Here is a 9,848-nt window from a genome sequence, read left to right on the forward strand (position 1 = left end):
TGTTTTTACTAGGCAGTACTTTGGTGTCCAGTAAGAGAAAGAAATAAAATATAGTTGCTCGATCTTAGTGCAGAAGCAGAATATCGAGCAATGGTCATAGCAACTTGCGAGCTAGTTTGGACCAAATAAATGCTCGGTCCTAGTATTAGTTACATCAGTAACAAGCACAGTACATATGACTTATATGGGACAATATTAGAATAGTCCTACATGGAAAAGGATTATATATAGCATCTACAAATAAGGCTCAGTGTTATAATATGGTCAACATGATGCAATAATACTTCTCTCCTTTATTTCTCACAAAGATTAATGCATTGGACAACCAGAAGTCCACTGACTAGAAACAGACCGATGCCTAAATATATATCTGTACACGCAAGTAAACCATTCTTAACAGTGCAAGAATAAAAGGTACAACAGTAAACAGTGTCCCAACTCAAGCTACATCAACAGAAATATTGCCTGCAAAAATAGGGCTTTTATGGAGTTACTATGGTATTGCATTTCCTCATCAGAAACTCCAGTGCGCACTCTGCAAAAAGAAATGAACCTGCAAAAATATACACTAAAATCAGAATTCGAGTCTTAAGTATTGGAAATACACATCAGTCATCCTAAATCCACATAATTCTCATTCTTTTTACTATGTGTTAAAAGGCATTGAAAACTGAAAAGACTCATAACCATATTGAATTACTTCAGAGAATGAATTCAGATATAGATATGAAGCTTTCCATGCTACGTTCAAAGACATCTCATAGTACTCTACATAAATGAAAGCCCCTTTCCTACAATCAAAGAATAATTGCAGCAGGAAGACACAACACTTAGCAGGAGAGTGCAGAACACAAAGATTCCACAACTCTTTTGAAATGAGCGAGTAAAACACTACGTGGATAATGATAAAGCGATCTATATTCATATGGGCATGATCACTGATTCAAGGTTGACATGGAAAATGTGTAAAACTTTATCAAACAACCAAATAAGAGTGAAATTTACAATATCGGAACTAAGTGTCAAAATTGACATGTAAAAGAAAAAAAAAGATGAATTGAAAACTGACATTAAACAAAGAAAATGAAATAAAAACCAGTGAACATGCTCCCAGACCTCGTCAAAAAAGATATGCATCAACCTAAAGAATTGTAACAACCTGACCCCTGATCTTGAGCATTTTATGGTTGAAATTGCGTTTTGAAGCTTTGAATAAGTTTGTATAACCATTTGGGACTTGTTGGGATGGTCGGGTTGAAAACCCGAGGGCTCAGGGGTGTTTTCACACTAATTCAATTGAGTATTACTGAAAACCCGAGGACATGCTAACTTGATAAAGAGTGGAAATTTTGCGAGTGGAAAAGATTTTTCACTTGAAAAACTGGCCAATACCACTTTCTCAAACTTGAGAAAATCAGTCCAAGGCATAATCAAATGCTGTTTTGAAAAACGAATTGAGAAAAAAGAAAAAAAAAACAAAAACAGCTCCTAACTAGCAGGTGGAATCTTCCACCTCTCCTCCATGTCGCCCAGAACCACAGTAGCCTCTTGTTGATGATGTAAAGTTAGCCCAAGAGGTTACTTGGCACAAAAGACAAACAGAAACCTTAGATAAGCAGTACACCGATGATAAGAACATCCAAATCAGAGCCATGTCAAACATAATCAGGCTTCAATTTTAGCCATTTTCCACTCCGATCACTTGGTTCCCATTTTGAATTTAAATCTTTCAAAACAATTCCTTCATTTCTAGTTATTGCTTTTCAACTTGTGAAAGTGTGTTCATAAGTAGAATTCTTCTACTTGAGGTATTCTTAGAGATTAAATAATCTTAAATAAATATTCTACTTTATGCACTAAAGTTGGTTCTTCTCTAAATTCTCGTTATATGCTTTCTATTTTGTTGTTAATCCTATCCTTGTTCCTATCAACAATCTACATCACTAGTTGAAGGAACATGCTTGCAGAATCAATCATGATCGAAAAATGTTAATTTGTAAACATTGAACTAAGGTAAAAGATACAAAGATCACCTACTTTAGAAATTCTGAGGCCTTCAACCAAGTGTCAAGTTGCTGATGGTGAAATCTAAATCTTAATATGCACACAAGAAAGAAAATGCCATAAATGGTCCCTGGACTATTGGAGTAGGTCTAAAATAGTTCCTTAACTATACACTTGTCGAATTTAATCCTTTAATTATCAGAAATATTATCAGGTTCGGTCCCTTAACTATACATTTACCGGATTTAGGCCTTTAACTATCCAAAATGTTATCAGGTTTGGTCCCTAATTTAGTCCTTTAATAAAGTCATTGGGGTACCAATTTTGGTATCAAATCATGTGAGTAAAGAACTTTTAATTTATTCTCATTGCAATTAATTTGTTTTCATTAGATATAAATAAATCTACGGAAAAGGCACAAAAATACCCCTAAACTATCGGAAATAGCTCACATTTACCCTTAAACTATATTCCGGCTCAAAACTACCCTTTCCGTCAAAGTATTGGGTCACACTTACCCTTCTAGTTACAGAAGTATGTTAAGTGCCACATGGACGCCACATAAGCACCAAACTCTCACCTCCACATAGACTAATAAGATCCCTAATTACTAATTTTCCCCTCATTTCTCTTAACATACAATTTCACCCATTTCCCAATAATAATTTTCCCTTCATTTCTCTTAACATACAATTCTTGCATAATGCATTACCTCCTTTCTCTCTTAAGTGAAACTTAAGCACATTGAAACAAAATTGTTATCAACCATAACTGAAAAGGCTATTTCTAAAAGTTTTGACCCTTTATTGTGTGAACATATATTCAGTTCTCTATTATAGCATTTTCAATGTTTAGTAGTTCCTGAAAGATGACTGCTCAAAGCATGACCTCGTTACCGGTCATCTTGCTTTTGTCAATATGGATATGAATTTCCTGTCATTGTATCTTATTGCGACAGAAATGCCCCCTCCCTCTTGTTAAGCTCAATCTACAATGATGAACTCTAAAACCAGATGGATAATTTTTGTATGCAGATTACCTACTGCCCAGACTGTACTAGGGCAGTCACATATGGAGGATTTTGCTGTAATTTGCACACCAAAGTAGAACTCTTGAGTTATGCAAGTGTATCAAGAGAAAATACAAGCAAAATGGCGTTGTAATGTAATCTATGGAAATAGTCTGAGCTATTTGGATTTCAGAGCCCTTTTAGTTTGTCACACTGCCAAGGAGCTATGCAGAACTGCCTCATCAACCTCTCCCTCTTCCCCAACTCTCTCGCAGTCAGAGAATCATCATATCTCCATGGTCTATTGAGTTATTTTCCCCTGTAATTTAGAGTCTTGAAAACTCTCCAGCATAAATTCCAGTATGATTTTTCACATCTGTAGCCTGTAAACATGGTTAAAAACATGTTTTCCGATTTTGTTCAGTTGCAAAAAGTCTAATGCCTTTTCAGTTATGGTTGGTAACAATTTTGTTTCAATGTGCTTAAGTTTCACTTAAGAGAGAAAGGAGGTAATGCATTATGCAAGAATTGTATGTTAAGAGAAATAGAGGGGAAAACTATTAATGAGAAATGGGTGAAATTGTATGTTAAGAGAAATGGGGGGAAAATTAGTAATTAGGGATCTTATTAGTCTATGTGGAGGTGGGAGTTGTTTGGTGCTTATGTGGCGTCCATGTGGCGTCCACGTGGCACTTAACATACTTCTGTTAACTAGAAGGGTAAGTGTGACCCAATACTTTGACGAGAAGGGTAGTTTTGAGCCGGAATATAGTTTAAGGGTAAATGTGAGCTGTTTCCAATAGTTTAGGGGTATGTTTGAGCCTTTTCCGATAAATCTATTGCCACATCTAACGGATTATAACTTTTTTCTTTTTATAATAAATTTGAGCATATTCAAGTATTAGCAACATTATGTTTCTGTAATACCCTATATGCAACATTATGTTTCTGTAATACCCTATATTAAGTAAGAGCATATATGTCATTTAGCTCCTTATTACAAAAAAAAGGGGCAAAAAGCCCTAACAGAAGCAGCAGCAACGCTGCAACTAAGAAAAGAAAAAGAAAAGGAAGAATCTGGAGAGGGAAACACCGTGGCTAACTAGCGTAGTTCAGCGATAACAAGCAACAAGTACTTATTGTAACTTACGGAGAAGAAAACCCAACCTGACTAAGCCAAAATTTTGAGGTACTATTTCATCCCTTAGTTATATATATATTCCTTATGGATTTGGGGTAAATCTTTCCCTTCCTGTACGATTTTACCATGATCCTTAGTAGCTTCGCCATGAGAGACTCTTAATCTAGATAATCTGCTGTAATTTTATAACGAGGCATTAATTTGGACAGTAAGGTGTAATTTGGAGACAAAGGTAGATGAATAATAAGTAATGTAAATTGGCTGAAATTAGGAGATTAAGCATCCTGAATAATTAGAATATAGTAAGTTGATGAACAATCAGAAAGTCCAAAAGGGTTGGAGATATTTATCTTAGTCTATAGATTAGATGTAATGAGGAAACTAACTCGAGATATATATGAATGTGATTTTAGATTGACCAAAGGAACTCGTATGAGTACTCCAGTGGCAAGCTTGGTAATTCAACAGGAGTACTGTGAGTAGTAATCTTACCACAATTGATGTTTTATAACTTTCATGATTTTCACATGGTTTATAAAGTAAATGTGTTACCGAATGTTTTGAACTTGCATGTGGGACAAGTTTTTTACTTGATATGGTACTGAAAGGATTATTTGAGATGATCTCATTCTTACAAGATATGATTACGGTTATTGAAAAGGCTTTACACTTATTTGAGAAATAGTATTTTGACATGTGATTGTTAAACTTTGAAATAATATGATTGGATAAGATTTAAATGCTCTGTTCGATTTTGAAATGCTTCTACTGATTACAAGAAAAGTATAAATGGGAGTAGACCTTGATGAATCTCGTACTGATAAAGCCCTTGCTAGTGGGAAGGTAGAACTAGCATACTATTACTGATTTCCCTCCAGTAGGGATCTACTGATTTGAATATTTAACTCATTTATGAGTTCACTGTTATTGGTTACTTCTTAAAGAAAAGGCCACACTGATTACATGATTCATCCTTGGAAACCTCCCAGCTATAAGATTGATATGAAACTGTTTTTCTGAGTTTATTTCTAAAAGTTTACATTGATTTTGCATACACGAGACAAATAAGATTGAATATTGTTACCGTTTCTGAAAGGGTACTGATTTCATCATTTGATTATTATACTAGCATATTTTCTGACTTGTCCCTCATTAAAATGGTTGTGGTTAAGTGTTACTACTCACTGAGCTAGCGTCTCACTCCTCGCTAAATGTTTTTAGCGAGAACTCAGGTAACATTGGAGAAGACTTCATTAATTAGAGAGTGTGGATTGATAGTATCTAGTGAGCCTCGCATTGCTTCGCGTGGCAAGAGAAGTATTGGAATTGCTATGATTTATTTTGTTCTTTAAAAACTCTTAGAGTCGCTCCATTTGTCATTCTTTTATTTGAGTCATGATTATTCCTTTGTATCATAGTCAAGTGACTAGTTTTGAACTTCTTTTTTTTGTATTGGGAGATGAAATTGGTATTATTGCGTGACAATTAGATCATCAATGGACATTATGTTTTGGTTTATAGTTGTTATTATTTGTGTGGTGGGTTTCTGAGACAGGGAAAATGCAGGATAGGCCTAAACACAAAGGAGACTCTGCCCGATTTTCTATAGATTTATGTTAAAGGCTAGCTTTGGGATTCTTTCCCCTTAGCGCTGGTCACGGACCTAATTTGGGTCGTGACAGTTTCATTTTATTGTTCACTGAATAAAATTAGGATATACATTTACTTTTCTGTAAATTTTATTTTGAATTGTTGAGGTTAAGGCTGTTTTCATAAGAATAATTTGAAAAAAAAAGTAGCAGGGAAAGAAAAACAACTAAAAAATGGGTTAAGAATTTACTTTCATGGAGGCATGGATTACGTTAATATAAACATAAGCTATTTGTATAAAAAATAGATAGAAAACAAACATGATAAGTTTTTGAATATTTAAAGGACTAAAACCGGTAAGTGTATAGTTAGGGGACCAAACCTGATAAGATTTGGGATAGTTAAAGGACTAAATCTGGTAAGTGTATAGTTAAGCAACTATTTTAAACCTACAGACCATTTGTGGCGTTTTCTCCAGGAAAATCAATTAATCATTGCTTGAGACAAAGCTTTAAACACTTCACAAAACCTGTCATCTTATCCTTTCTTCCCAAAAATGAATCACTTATCTGCGACTTTTTAAATCAAGATTTAAAAAAAAATGGGCCGATCGACCAGTGAAGGAAACGAGAGACAAACTTAGAACAGCAGACCATCAGCAGAAGCACTTCATTAAGGAAATAAAGCATTTGCTCATCTCTTGGACAAGAAGTTACTATAGGAAGTGTTGCCAAATGCAAGCAATGAACAAATATCTACCAAATTGTAGGCCAAGATGTACCTTAGTCACCAAGGTAAAAAAGATGAGATCTTAAAATTTACTTTAAAATCAATTGGTGGAAGATCCAATATCTCTACCAAAAGTACCAAGTCACGATAAGAAGTATGTCATAAGGTTCAATATGAGAACTGGAAGCAAACCTGGCGTTTATGCCGTTGACTTTTGTCCCCCAACTTTTCACAAACTAGTTTTAAAATCGCATGTGACATTGAACAAGTCCTCTGCATCTGGATGGAATTCGTCAAAGATGCTCTTTTCACTAATTCCCAACTTCAGATCTAAATGATACAAAATCAGTGGCAAATTGACATCATTGGCCATGGAAGGAGATCCTAGAGTTTATGCATTGGCAAAAAAAATATCAAACCTTTGAGAATTATCATTATAATCCATTTCATTTCTTGAGAATTTGTTTTCCTGATTAGATCAGATAGAATTGAAGTCTTCTCTGCTCTGATAAAACAATAAAATATATCTTCGTGAAGCGTAAGGATAACAAGCTAGGTGAATTGTAAATAATGGAGCAACAAAGTATCTGATCAAGTTCTTTCTAAAATAATGGTCACTAATATATGTATCTAGCTTGTTACAAATGTAATTAATACGAGGACCGGTAAGGGATTTGGTGAAGATATCTGCAAGTTGATCATTTGACTTCACAAATTTGGTAACAATATCTCCTGAGAGTATCTTTTCTCTTACAAAGTGACAATCAATCTCAATGTGCTTAGTCCTCTCATGAAACACTGGATTTGATGTGATGATATGAAGGGCCGCTTGACTATCACACACAAGTTCCATATGACCTGTTTCTCCAAACTTCAGTTCTCCAAGCAACTGTTTGATCCAAACTAGCTCACAAGTTGCTACAGCCATTGCTCGATATTCTGCTTCTGCACTGGATCGAGCAACCACACTTTGTTTCTTACTCTTCCATGACACCAAATTACCTCCAACTAAAACACAATATCCGGATGTAGAATGTCTATCAAAGGGTGATCCTGCCCAATCAGCGTCTATATATCCGGTGACATGCTCATGGCCTTGATCCTCGAAGAGTAGTCCTTTACCAGGAGCTGACTATACGAACAACTGTATCCCAATGACTATCACAAAGAGAAGTCATAAACTGACTTACAACACTCACAGGAAAAGAGATGTCCGATCTAGTCACAGTTAGGTAATTCAACTTTCCAACCAACCGTCTATACCTTTCAGGATTACTGAGTTGCTCCCCCTGTCCTGGAAGGAGTTTAACATTCGAATCCATAGGAGTGTCAATGAGCTTACATCCCATCATTCCTGTCTCCTCAAGAATGTCTAAAGCATACTTGCGTTGAGAAATAACAATACCTGATCTAGACTGAGCAACCTCAATACCAAGAAAATACTTCAATCTGCCGAGGTCTTTAGTTTGGAAATGCTAAAAGAGATGATGCTTCAAATTAGCGATACCAACTTGATATTTGCCGGTGATAACGATATCATCAATGTAAACAACCAAATAAATACACAGATTTGGTGCTGAATGCCGATAAAACACAAAGTGATCAGCGCCACTACGAGTCATGCCAAACTCCTGAATTACTGTGCTGAACTTTCCAAACCATACTCGAGGAGACTGTCTCAGACCATATAGTGACGGACGCAATCGACATACAAGGCTTCTAGACTCCCCCTGAGCAACAGAACCAGGTGGTTGCTCCATATAAACTTCTTCCTCAAGATCACCATGCAGAAAAGCATTCTTAATGTCCAACTGATGAAGAGGCCAATGACGAACGGCAGCCATAGATAGAAAAAGACGGGCTGATGCTATTTTGGCCACCGAAGCGAAAGTGTCACTATAATCTAGCCCAAATATCTGAGCATACCCTTTAGCAACAAGGCGAGCCTTAAGCCGATCGACTTGACCATCTGGACCAATTTTGACCGCATAAACCCAACGACAACCAACAGTAGACTTACCTGTAGGAAGGGAGACAAGCTCCCAAGTACCACTCGAATGTAAAGCAGACATCTCATCAATCATAGCCTGCCTCCATCCAGAATGAGAAAGTGCTTCTCCTGTAGTCTTAGGGATGGAAATAGAGGACAAAGATGATACAAAGGCATAATGGGGTGAAGATAAACGATGATAACTCAAGAAAGTATAATGGGGATTAGTATTTCGAGTAGATCGTATACCTTTTTGAAGTACAATCGATTGACTAGCAGGAGGCAAGGCCGCAGTGGGAGCAAGGTCTGGCGCATGACATGAATCATTTGAGACTATTGCTGGACGTGGACGTCGATGATAAGTTAGGAGTGGTGGCACTATAACTGGAGATGGAGAAGATACCGTAGGTCCCTCAAAAGTCGGTACAAGCAAGACCTGAGGTATGGGTAAGACCTCAGAGATATTAGGATGATCAGAAGATGTGTAGTAAGGTTGAGATTCAAAGAATGTTACATCGGCAGACATAAAATATCGGCGGAGATCATGTGAATAGCAACGATACCCTTTTTGAACTCGAGAGTAACCAAGAAAGACACATTTAAGAGCAGGAGGGGTTAATTTATCTTTTCCTGGGGCTAAGTTATGAACAAAGCATGTGCTCCCAAATACACGAGGAGGGATAGAATAGAGATGTGACTGAGGATATAGTACGGAATGTGGAACCTAATTCGAAATAGAAGATGAGGGCATTTTATTAATTAAATAACAAGATGAAAGGACTGCATCACCCCAAAAACGCAGCGGAACATGGGATTCAATGAGGAGAGTGCGAGCAATCTCAATGAGATGCCTATTCTTTCTTTCCGCTACACCATTTTGTTGAGGAGTGTATGGACAAGATGTTTGGTGAATAATTCCTTGGTGAGACATAAACTACTAAAACTGGGATGATAAGTATTCTAAGGCATTATCACTACGAAAGTATGAATAGAAACACCAAACTAATTTTTTATTTCAGCAAAGAAACTTTTGAATATAGAAAATAACTCAAAACGATCTTTCATTAAGAAAACCCAAGTACATCTCGAATAATCATCAATGAAACTAACAAAATAACGAAATCCTAAGGTGGAACTGACTCTACTAGGCCCCCAAACATCAGAATGAACTAATGAAAAAATAGACTCCAAACGACCCTCAGTACCACGTGAAAATGTGGCACGAGTGTGTTTCCCAAGTTGACACGACTCACAATCTAATTTGGACAAACTAGATAAACTAGGCACCATCTGTTGCAGTTTAGATAGACTCGAATGTCCCGAAACGTTTGTGAATGAGGTCCGGAGGATCTGTAAAAGAGCATGTTGTGAAGGAATTTGAAGAG

At 36.5% G+C, this 9,848-nt stretch overlaps 1 long non-coding RNA gene across 1 annotated transcript; it reads right to left on the reverse strand.

Moving 5' to 3' along the window:
- Positions 1-272: 272 nt before the first annotated feature.
- Positions 273-6,886, reverse strand: LOC102601411 (uncharacterized). Its single transcript, XR_001474396.1, has 2 exons — positions 6,666-6,886; positions 273-553 (listed from the first exon to the last, which is right to left on the reverse strand). It is a non-coding gene; the product is annotated as an uncharacterized lncRNA (long non-coding RNA).
- Positions 6,887-9,848: the final 2,962 nt, after the last annotated feature.

This window comes from Solanum tuberosum, unplaced genomic scaffold (genome assembly GCF_000226075.1).
Source record: "Solanum tuberosum cultivar DM 1-3 516 R44 unplaced genomic scaffold, SolTub_3.0 scf00193, whole genome shotgun sequence".
NCBI lineage: Eukaryota > Viridiplantae > Streptophyta > Magnoliopsida > Solanales > Solanaceae > Solanum > Solanum tuberosum.